The sequence below is a fragment of the Lactuca sativa genome, chromosome 4 (assembly GCF_002870075.4).
Source record: "Lactuca sativa cultivar Salinas chromosome 4, Lsat_Salinas_v11, whole genome shotgun sequence".
In the NCBI taxonomy this organism is placed as follows: Eukaryota; Viridiplantae; Streptophyta; class Magnoliopsida; order Asterales; family Asteraceae; genus Lactuca; species Lactuca sativa.
The window spans coordinates 258,775,950-258,787,892 of NC_056626.2; the positions used below are offsets into that span (position 1 = coordinate 258,775,950).

Here is an 11,943-nt window from a genome sequence, read left to right on the forward strand (position 1 = left end):
CCCGTGCCTCGGATGTTGGTTGTCTGAGTGTCGACCTACATCCCTATGATGTAGTCCTGGTGTACAAGGTAGGAGTGTGAGTATCGAAAAAAGGCCATAAGATGCGAGTCGTTCGTACTAAGTTACCTTTTATACTGGGAAAGGTTTCACTCTCCAGCCTGGAGAGATTTGAGAACAGTTCGGAATGAAACCGCGGAAAGAGAGGCTTATGAAGGCTTATGGCTAAATATTCTCAATAGAGGTGCGGGGATCCGCTCTAATCGTGTAACTGGCAACAGGAAACGACGAATTACCTAACACATAGCGTGAGTAGTGTAACCACTAACTCACTAAATTGTATTATTTTAAGGGTGTATTAGCGTGACGAACACGAGGGTAAGACACTTCTTGGGTTCCATGTACTGGCTCCCTCTGTCTGCCTGGTATCTTTGATTGGAATCGGCGTTGGTTTCCTTCGGGTAGTTACCTAGGGTTCTTTTCTCATGAAGACACATTGAATTTCTACTCCACCTTACTCCTGAATCCGACTCCAGGTGTCATCACTTCATGATGGATGACTGGAAATTTCGGAAGTTTAGGAAAATTTCTCACCGATGTCCCTAAAAAAGATATAGGTACTTGGTGAATTCAATAGTCTCAACCCATTTCATTTATTTCTGAACAGGAAATCTCCTCAATGAACCTCCTCTGGGTCTGAATCAACTCTTCTGCCGAGTACTGAAGTGGATAGGGTTTTCTACAGGGTTCGTGCGAGAATGGAAATGTCTAAAGAATCCTAAAAGATTATTAACATTTCACTGGATGATCCATATCGAGTTCTGCTACGATTACACAGGGTATACAAATCATATATAACTTAGATCCGATAGGCCTTCGAATATGTGATACTACTCTATATCCACATCCCAACGAGGAAAAGGAAGTAGAGCGAAACCACACATTCTTAGCCTATGGGATCCTTATTATATATAACCTTGGGAGTACACTCTCTGTAATTGTAGGTATATCAATAAGGATCTTTTTATTTCTTCACACAAGGTTAGTTATGGATCCTAAAATACCCCTATGGTATTTTAATTTCTTGTTTGTTTCTTATCTTCTGAATATGATTCTGGGATTAGTGTGAATCTTTTAGTGTTCCAAAATACTCCTATAGTATTTTGACTTTATATTTGGCTCTAGCATTCCTAGTTGGTAAGTTTCAGACCTGTTGCACACCACTATCTCTCCCAAGCACATGTTCATTGCATCTCGAATAAATGTAGTTGATCAGGTTACATTTATTCCAGCATACGATTACATAACTGCCCAGGTTTGACGGTAATGCTCAACATCCGAAGACTTTTATTCTTGTTGTTCTTGTGATACTTGTGTTCGAGTGTTTAGGTTCTGGATGTTCTTATACTTTGGTAAAATATGGTTATATTTTAAAGTATAATTCTTGGTCAGAGTGTTTTATCCCTTTTGTATTTATAGGTTGTATATCTATTATGAATTGATATACTTAGCTCACTATAAACAGTGCTCTGATACCAATCTGTCACACCCCAAAACCGAAACGGCGGAAACGTTCTGGGGTGGATGACGTCATGTCAAGTATCACAACACATGCATTATAGTAATCAAAGTACAACAAAACATTGCATTAATAGTAATAGTTTTACATGGTTTACATTACAATATATCAAAGTAATACAAGTTATAATTTGTGCAGCATGGTACTAAACTATCTTCATCGACAGCTCCGGGGATGTACCTGTCTAATGCTGACCTGAGAATACAAGTTATTTGAAAAGCGAGTATCAGCATTTTTACAAATGCTGGTGAGTTCATAAGTATTTAGTGTCATTTCATTCAAATAACTTTAATAAAAGTGGTAGTCTTTAGAGTATCCATTTAATTAGTGTCCTTTCCAGAAAATCCTATATTTTCTTTAATAAAAGCAGTCTTCTACCAAGACTGGACGGAGTTATGTGGTAAAAGTAGTTTTCCCTTAATCGCTATCATTATCAACATATAGAATTTGATTATTAAAGAAAGCAAGAGAAATCAGGGAAATAACATATGCCTTAGCAGTGAAGACTGATGACTAAGGCAAAAGGAATCATAGACTCCAGGAGAGTATCGAACAAACGACACGCCTGGCTCAGTCTAACAAAGGGAGACACAGACCCTAGACGGTACCAAATGAAAGGTACAGCTAGCAAGGTCTAAAAATAGAGAATACAGACCCCAGACAGTATCAAATGAAAGATACAGCTAGTAAGGTCTAAAAACAAAGATTACAGACCCCGGACAATATCAAATGAAAGATACAGCTAGTAAGGTCTAAAACAAAGAATACAGACCCCAGACAGTATCAAATGAAAGACACAGCTAGCAAGGTCCAAAAACAGTGTGACTTTGAGAGTGGGTTTTCAGCATACAATGTAAAGTACAGTGTATAATACAGTGTGAAATACCGTTACCTTGAGGCCATGAATTATAAGGTAACCTAGGATACTCGTAACCATACTAACCGACACTAGAGTACCTGACGCCCTACAAGCGTCAATATAAAATATGACATTTGTCACCCCTTAGCTTGGTAGGCCGTGGACTGTAGCTAGCAGTCAGGATGCGGGGTGTCAATCTCGTATAGATCTATACACACAATGTCCGCTCTCCCTACAGGAGACTCTGGTTACCAACTAGACGACGGAGAAGGCTGTGTCCCGAAGACGCATCCCAAATAGTGGGTAGTGGGTTTCCAATATAAGTGTTGAACCAGTGGTAGAGACTCATAACTGAACTGACTATTGTAAACCTATATGTCTATGCTTGTGTACATAATAATATCACTAATGATCAAATGACCTTCGGACGGACATCCGATCCCACCAGACCACATCTCAACGAAGAAAAGGAAATAGGGCGAACAAGCCTTCCTAAGTCCTTCAACCATTATTTATATGCATCTATACAAGCATAAGCATACATCCAACTACGTCTGAGTGTGTAACAAGTGGAAACGTATCGTGAAGTATAACCAAATCGTGATGTATAACCGAATCGTGATGTATAACTGAATCGTGTGGAATAACCAAATCGTGAAGTGTAAACGAACAGTGTGGAATAACCGAATCGTGAAGTATAAGCGTACAGTGTGGAATAACCGAATCGTGAAGTATAAGCGTTAACAAATATAAGTGTATCACAAAGTGGGAAACGTTATCAAGTAGGATTTTAAACTAAGTAAAAGTGAAGTAGCGGTATCAAACAAGTGAGAGTCTGTAACATGAAAGAAAACCTTGATGAAAACCTGGGAAAAACCTTTATACTTAAGAAAATCGCAACTTAGTATTCTTTGGTAAAATAAGTTTGAAAACCTTTATAAATCCTTTGGGAAACCTTTATAACCAAGTTTTAATAAAGCTTTGATAAAACAAAATAAGTAAAAGATTTGAACATGTGAAAACCTTTTGGAAAACCATTTATAGTATCCTACTTGGTAAAACAGTTTACAGTGTGGTAAATCCTTGTGCATGCGGGTTATCAATCACATGTGATTGATATGATAACTGGCATGTTTAACTTGTATTCCCCCCCTTATAAAACATGTAAAAACATTTAAAAGGTTCATTCAGGAGTATGAACTCACCTGGTGTAAGTGGATCCGACGAAGGTGTCGGTTGGGTGCTCGGTGTCAAGTAAAGACTTGGACACACTTAGTGACCTATTTAACATATGATAACATATGTTCACATACAATTAGTACATTTAATACTAATTAAACAAGTATACACACTCTAAGGAGCGGAAAACACTTTGGTTAAGTGTTTGGGGTGTCCCGGGTAACATTTAAGGGTGTAAATAGCTTAGGAATGGAGTTTACTCTCCAAGAGTAAACTCTCCATATAGTGTTTACGGCCCTGGGACAACTCCCCATGAGTTTACGGCCGTAAACTCATGGTGAGAGGTTTCTAGGATGTTTAAAGGCTTTATCTCGATCGTGGAATTTTGCTAAGTCCAAATCCAAAAGGTATGAATGGGTTTAAGTCATTTAAAGGGACCAAATGAGAGTTTACGGCCCATGAACCACCCCTATGGGAGTTCACGGCCGTGAACTCCTACCCCTTGGTTTTATGAAAGTTTAAGCCCTTATTACAATCCTAGTAATTTATAATGAAGTATAAGGCCATTTGGGGGGATTAAAACTACCATTTGACATGGTTTGGAGGTGTTTACGGCCTAAGTATATGCTTGGGCCGTAAACTCCATTTCACCCCTCAAATCTATGTGTTTAAATGTTCCAAACCCGAAATAGCAAGCCCCTAATTTATGTATTAAGCCTAAGGGTGGTTTGGGAGTGTTTGGAACTTGATTTTACAAGTTTAGAGGGTGTTTACGGCCTAAGCATGTGCTTGGGCCGTAAACCCTCTTTTATGCCCCAAAATTGATTGTTTTAAGGTGCAAACACTCCTAGGCTAAATCCCCAATTAGTTTCCAAGCTTTTAGGGACAAATTTGGGTCATTTTGGCCTCTTTTTAGGGGTTTACAGCCTAAGGAGGCTCTTAGGCCGTAAACTCCTTTTCAACAGCTTCCAAGTCCGATTTTTGGGGTTAAACCACAATCCATGATGTTTAGAACAAGCTAGGGTAAGGGGACTTACGATTTGGAGGCATTTGGTTGCGGATTTGAGGCGAAATCGGGCTTGTATGAGAGAGAGTGTAGAGAGAGGGTGATATGGGAGTGGGAAAAGAGTGGAATGAAGTCCACTCCCCCTTATATAGGGGCTTGAGTTGGGGCTTAGTGGGAATCTACCCGATACTGTCGTTAAACAGGGCTTTTGGTCGCGCCCGATTTAGTGGTCGTAATAAAATTAACTTTTTCCAAATTAATATGGAAATGTAACTTAAGTGATTTTACTTTATTTTATTATGACAAATAACGACATAGAATATAAATAAATAAAACGTTTATTTATTTTACGACCTCAAATTAACGGAACTTTTATAAAATGGAATATTCTGTTAACGGTAACGGGGTAATGTAACGGAATAAACTTTGGGTTGTCACAGAAAATGATACAAAATTGAAAGTTGCAAACTTGATAATAATCGCCTGATTTACACCATCTGCATGCAACATAAAAATAGAGTAAAATTACAATCACATCATTGTAATTTGGATATATTTCCCAAAGTACAATCCTATGATCGGAGTCGTTTGGTAATCCAAGCATCTTTTTACTTATGTCAAATTATCAATATGTAAGTTGAAAAAGCAACATGTGAGAATCATTCATAAACATCAAAAGTGAAGTTGTTTATAGACTAAACATATTTTTCCAATTCATAGCATTTGCATACCAAAAGTCAATTTTAGATGTACCTTTTACCTAAAAATATTACAACTTTCTATCTACTTCATGTTCAGACAAATGCCACAATGAAAAACATAAAGGCAGCAACTTAATGCTCCAATTAAACAGTTGCCAACATGATATATATGGAATATAGAAAATTAAGCAAATAAAGTCTCACCAAAGTGATGATCCTGGGCAATTATCATAAATGACCATCCTCTCTCCCCCCTACTGATACTGATCTTGCAAGTAAAACACAACTATTATGTAATAAATTTCCTTCTAAAAAGAATTAATCTGCAACTTCCATCAAAATTATACATTAGCTTTCTTGATGCAATGCTATAAATGACAAACATAAAACATAGTTAGTGCTCCCTGCATGGATCATTGAAAACTTCTTCCAGTCTTACTCATCCTACTAGTACCCTCATTTTGATACCTATTAACTATATATAATTATAACAACAAAAAACCCTAAGAATATATAAAAATGCAGATTCGCAATAATAGAACACCAAAACCATTACCTTCACTTGTTAAGAAGCGACTCTTGATCATGAGTCAAGTCCATTTCATGTATCTAAAACAACACATGGACTATTAACGAACATAAGCGGGAAAAAAACAATTAAGGTCCTAAGATTTTACTATAGCTTCAACATAAGAAAAGTAACGTATTTCACCATCATTATCAGAGTTGATCTGATACATGACAATCATTCATTGATTTTGGATCAATCGGTTTAGCAATGCCAACAATATATATAAAGTTATAAATTGGTAATAATCATGATAAGAAACTATGGAACACGAAAAGCATTACCTTTAGCACGCTGCATAACGGAATCTATAATCCGATTCCTTTGATTGTGTCAAAAATTAGAAGAAAAACAGAAATTGGTGGGGAAAATGGTTGGTTTCATGGGAAATAGGCAACCTAGTTCCTTAATCCGACTCTTCAATGTTATGTATTGAGATACATAAACGAAAATTGAAACTTTTTGAAATTTACCAGAGAAGATGAGAATTGAGTGCAAAAGGGAAATTGATAAAGGTTGTGCCCAAAGTTCACTCTCCGGTTCAAGGAATTGAGAGAGCTGATATGTGGGATGGAGTTGTTAATAATTAGGTATGAGTGCTATGTTTATATAAAGAGAGGTCTGATAGAGAGTAGTCTGGTGGACAGGTTGACTAATTTCATTTTTGGACTCATCATTACCATCCTGCAAGTAAATAGAAAAAAATATGTTATTTATATACACAGAAAAAAAAGCACTGATTGATTCATCACAATTTACTTTCAGTTTCATGCACCAATTGAGAAGAACTACTAAGAATCATCCTACAAGTAAAGCGGAAATCATATAGATACCTACAAAGATGAAAAGAGCGCTAGATTACTTTAAATGTTTACCATATAAGCCCTTGATCAGTAGTTGTCCTCATCCAAACTACAGAAAAAAAAAATCAACATGGATTAGATGAATCGGTGGCTATATATATATATATATAGATATATATATATATATATATATATATATATATATATATATATATATATATATATATATATATATATATATACAAAAATCAACATGGATCAGATGAATTGGTGGCTACCAAGAGACTCAGAGGCTTGATGGTTATCTTGAACATGGTCTGAACCCTAGAAATCTTTAGCCCCAGCTTCACCGGAGCTCCAAAAAACATCATGTCACAGCCATTTCTTGTTCCTATTTACATGTGAGAAAGATGTGCTTTTAGCATTAAAGCAATAGCTTCTTCTATTGGGAGGTAACAAACTGGATCCATAAACAGGAAAAAAAGAAAGGAATAACTCATATATCCCAAATAATCATTAAACCATAACGATCACTAAAAACCAGAGATAAAGTTAAAAAAAAATTGGTGATATCATTATGTAATTAAACAGTTGAATGACTACAATTATCTTACATTCTTCTATTCATCATCTTGTTCCAGATCATAAGTAAACTACAATACAAAAATAAAAAGTGAGATAACAATAAGGAACGTATTAGATATGAGCAGAGATTATTTCAGAATAAGATGGTTCTGAAACATAGATGAGGCTGACTATTTAAATTTAATTCCTTATTAGTTTCTTGATATTTTATTAAGTTATTAATAATATAATTTTTGTTATAGTATTTTTAAAAACAATTTATTTGACCATTACGCACCAAAAACACATAAAACCTCATAAACCCTAAAATCCACAATCTTTTGCATCAAGAAAACTAATGGGAAAACGAGGAAGAGATCGTTCTCCAAACGTTACAATCTTCAATCAAGATCCCGAGTTCTCGAACGCCTTCTTATTCAGAAACTTCTGTAATCGACATTCATGATGCAGCGAAAATCAAACGCCACCGAAAATTTTATTCCATTGATATCCATCGGTTAAGATTGATCACTTTTCATTTGATGAATTTTTATTTCTTTAATCAATAGCAAGATAACTATGATCATCATGTTTGTCTTTCCGAAGTGAAATTCGTGGCAACTTGAACTCAAAATTTCTCGAAATCTGGACTTATTTTTCTTGGTTGATGAATTTCATGTTTAATGTTTGAATCTGCAGCGGATTCCACCGGATTTTATCAAGCATTTGGATCAAAAGATACCGGAGAAGATCGTTCTTAAAGATGTTTCAGGAAGAGTCTGGCATGTGGATGTGAATCGAGAGAAAACTAGTGTTTTTTTGAAGAATGGTTGGAATAGATTTGTGAAGGAAAAGAGCCTAGAGCTTGGCCAATTCATGGTGTTCAGATACAAGAGAAGATCATCATCATTCACTGTTCGACTTTTTGGTAAGAATGCATGCATGGATGAAGATCAAGACTCTAGAAAACCCTTGATCAATAGTGTGAAAGATGAACAAGAGTCTGATATGGAATCAACCCCGATGCTTAAAACGAAAACAAAGTACTGCAGAAAATCACCAAATTTTGCCTAAGAGGTTTCCCGATTAAAATTTTGGGATGATAATGAGTTCAATTTTCCATTCTTTCACCTTTTCTTTATGAAAAAGGCTTTAATATTGTTGGTATTTTAGTTTATTATTCTTTTAGATATGTTCCAAACAAGCAATCGTAAATATTTAGAAAAAAAAAAAGTCGTACGCTAAGTAGTTTGAAGAAAAAAGATGATTTCCTGTATTAAAGATTCTTTATGATTATTGATCAATGATCAATTATGTGTTTGTATTTTTTAGGATTTATAAATTTGATACCGGATGCATGTAACTTATGTTTCAATAATTTATATACGTAAATATTTAAAATGTTGTTTGACAGATGAGGGTCTAATATTTGTTGATAAAATGTCTGTTTTAGTTGAGGTGATTTCCTTCTTCTTCTTCTTCTTCTTCTTCTTCTTCTTCTTCTTCTTCTTCTTCTTCTTCTTCTTCACTGAAACCTTAATTTTTCCTTCATTTTTAAGATTGCTATTCCCTGCATTTAAACTAACTCACTCATGTTATTTTCCATGATTGCTTATACCAACTTTGATTATTTTCTCTGAATTGAATAGAAATTTTTCTTCACTCACTCGATGTTTTTTGTGTGACAGGTGGTTAATAGTTTGATCTTTGCTCTATCGATCACAAGCAACACATCTACTTGTAGAAATTTTAATTATTTTGATACACAAGAGATGTTGCATGTTAGTTCTGGAGATGAGTTCAATTACTGGAATGCCCTTGGTCTTTCTTTCTGACCACTCTCTATATTCGTAAATGCACATCTGAAATCCAGTCGGTGGATATATGATAATTCACAAGTCAAGGAAAGTCAATGCCATAGAGAATCAAGTCACAATCAATCTCCGAATCCTTTATGAATCATCAGTTTCCAATTGCAAATTGAATTTATATTTGACAAATCTTCCCAATGAATCATCCATCATTATCTTCCTTGAAACCACATCAGATGAATCTTCCCTTTAAATCTTGTTATCCTTGCTAATAACCAACATTTACATCGTAATTACAAACATACATCAATTCAAGAATCATCTTCATTTTTCAATCTCCATAAACCCCAATTTCAACAATGAAGTTTAAATGTAGAAGAGTGATTTAGATTCTTCAGAGAATTTGCTCCCAAGATAGACATCCAAAATTTTAATGACAAAAATGAATCAAGATTCTTCTTCATTACTCAAGCTCCATAAACCCTAATTTCACCAATCAATGTTCTTTCTTGAATATCATCATCTTTCTTACCATTGTCAAGGCGCGAGAATGGAAACCCTTGTATAAAGTCAGTCAACGTAGAGCATTAGGGTTAAATTTCCCTTTGGATAAGAAGAAGACAGGAGAAAAGGGCAAAATTGTCAAACTTGAGTCACGTAAATGAGATGGATATGGTGAATTTGGGGTATGGAGTTTATGCTAGTTCTTAGAATTTGTGAACGTAAAGACAGCAGAAAACTAAATAGACAATTCTACCCTAGTGCTAAAATTACATTAATAAAAAAGCAATCTAAATCTCAAAAATAAAAAACCTTAATATGCCTAAAAGCAAAAGAGTAATAAAGCAAATAACAATATTTTAAGATAGAAAATGTTAGAGGATCATTATATAAGTTGTGCTTAAATTAATAGTAATTTTTTTTTTCAATTTTAGTCATTATTTGAGATATATGTGATGTTTTTTTTCACTTTTTACGCAAAATGACTATATTACCCTTTTATTTATAACAAAACAGAAAAGGGTAATTATTTGAGATATTTGTGATGTTTTTGTTTATGTTTTAAGCAATTGACAATATTATCCTTTGATTTAAAATAAAATAAAAAACCAGAAAAGGGTAATACAACCATTTTACTTGGAACATGACCATAACCATTACAAAAAAGAAAAACTTTTGTAATTTATTTTTAAATTAGAAAAAAAAAAAACAGAAAAGAGCACGTGGTTAATAGTTGGCTTCAAATGTGATCTAAGCTATCAATTGCGCGCTATAGCGGTGCTATAGCGGCGCTATAGCGTTTTGCGGAGGTCAGGAACCGTTATTTTCAATTTAGCGTTTTCGTTTCGCGGTACCGCTATTAGCGGCGCTATTCACCGCTATTTATCGCTATTTCAATAACCACTATTGCGGCGCTACGGGCACTATTCCATTTTCGTTCATATTTTAGGTCATTTGGTTACTTTGTCAATGAAAAACTACTTTTAATGATGTCACTATGCTTTCATTTTAAAAAGCCCGAACAACTAACATAAATAAAAGCATGCATAGCAACTACGTCTACCGACAACTCTCTTTCTCATCTCTTTCTATACTCATGAAGACTTGAGCTGCTATGGTCGGACTCCATTAATGTTTTTTGTAAATAGACTCACACTTATGACGCTACCACTTGGGACTTAACTTCTTAAATCAACCACGACCTACTAATACGATATTGAATCCGTGCAATGCAATTAAACTCTATTTGACATTTTGACACTACCTAGTTTCCATATTACTATAATAGAGTATTATGTTATGTTTTTATATGACTTTTTAGATTTGATGATACTAATTATATATAGACTTATAGTATTAATACTCAAATATATAAATCTTATATAAACATAATATAAAATTATAAATTATACTAAGTAATAGTAAAAAACCGCTATAACACCGCTATACCACCGCGATAACCGCGATCTCAAATAGCGGCATGTGACCGCTATTGAAATTTTTACCGCGATAACTGCATAGAATGTGATAAACTTACAAAAGTTTAAGCAGACGTTTTTAATAATTCAACTGCTGCAAAGAGAACAACAGGTGGGTGGTCTTCAGTCAAGAAACATAAAAATTGAAGTTCACTATAGAAATTGATTTTGCAGTTTTTCAATTCGATTAAGGTATATCAATTTCTTCAGCTTTTATGGATTTTTTTCTATTGCGTTGGAATTTTTACATGAGATTTTTGGAGAGCCACTGGTAATTATTCTTATAAGGTCATATGTCGATGCAAAAAATCAAAATATGTATATCACCTACAAAATTCAAACAAAAAAAGAACATGACAACACAAAGTACATCATAATAGAAGTAGAGAATAGACAACTACAAACTTCACAATCGAAGGTAATCAAAGCAGAAGATACATACTCATTAAAAAAAGAATGCGACAACATGAAGTATGCAATAGAAGAGCAGATAATAGAGAAATGCGAAGGTAACAATCAAAGGTAATAGAAAGCTCAAGGAATATTGGAAAAAGGGAGAATATAATAATATGACTTTCAGTAGTTGACAAAATCTGACTATAATTTTTCTTACAGCATCCATTGCATTCATCAAATAACCATGAATGTCAGTTGAAAAACATAAAAATATAATCTTTTTCTAAATTCCAAAATGAAGAATCGCCAAAAGTTACAAATCTTGAATAATTACACACGTTAAATGACATAAATTAGTCTTTAAAATAATCAATCGGTTCACTTTATGATACAAAATCTTAAAGAAATTTGACCAACAATAAGTTTGTGATTTGAAAAAGAGAACATCTCTAGACTGAGTGATTGATTTAATTAACTAAAACTTCTAAACAAAAACACCAT

The 11,943-nt window shown here is 34.3% G+C and overlaps 1 long non-coding RNA gene across 5 annotated transcripts in view; it reads right to left on the reverse strand.

Annotated features, from left to right (window-relative positions):
- Positions 1-4,942: 4,942 nt before the first annotated feature.
- Positions 4,943-11,943, reverse strand: part of LOC111890703 (uncharacterized) — a 7,970-nt gene continuing 969 nt past the window's right edge. Inside the window, exons 3-7 of one of the 5 annotated variants that reach the window (XR_002849952.3) lie at positions 7,307-7,345; positions 6,971-7,083; positions 6,765-6,801; positions 5,526-6,573; positions 4,943-5,117 (exon numbers count right to left, since the gene is read on the reverse strand). This is a non-coding gene — a long non-coding RNA (uncharacterized LOC111890703). Of the gene's footprint in view, positions 5,118-5,525; positions 6,574-6,751; positions 6,802-6,970; positions 7,153-7,306; positions 7,346-11,943 lie in introns of all 5 variants that reach the window. The other 4 variants (XR_006190846.2, XR_002849953.3, XR_006190848.2 and 1 more) reach the window with 4 other exon arrangements.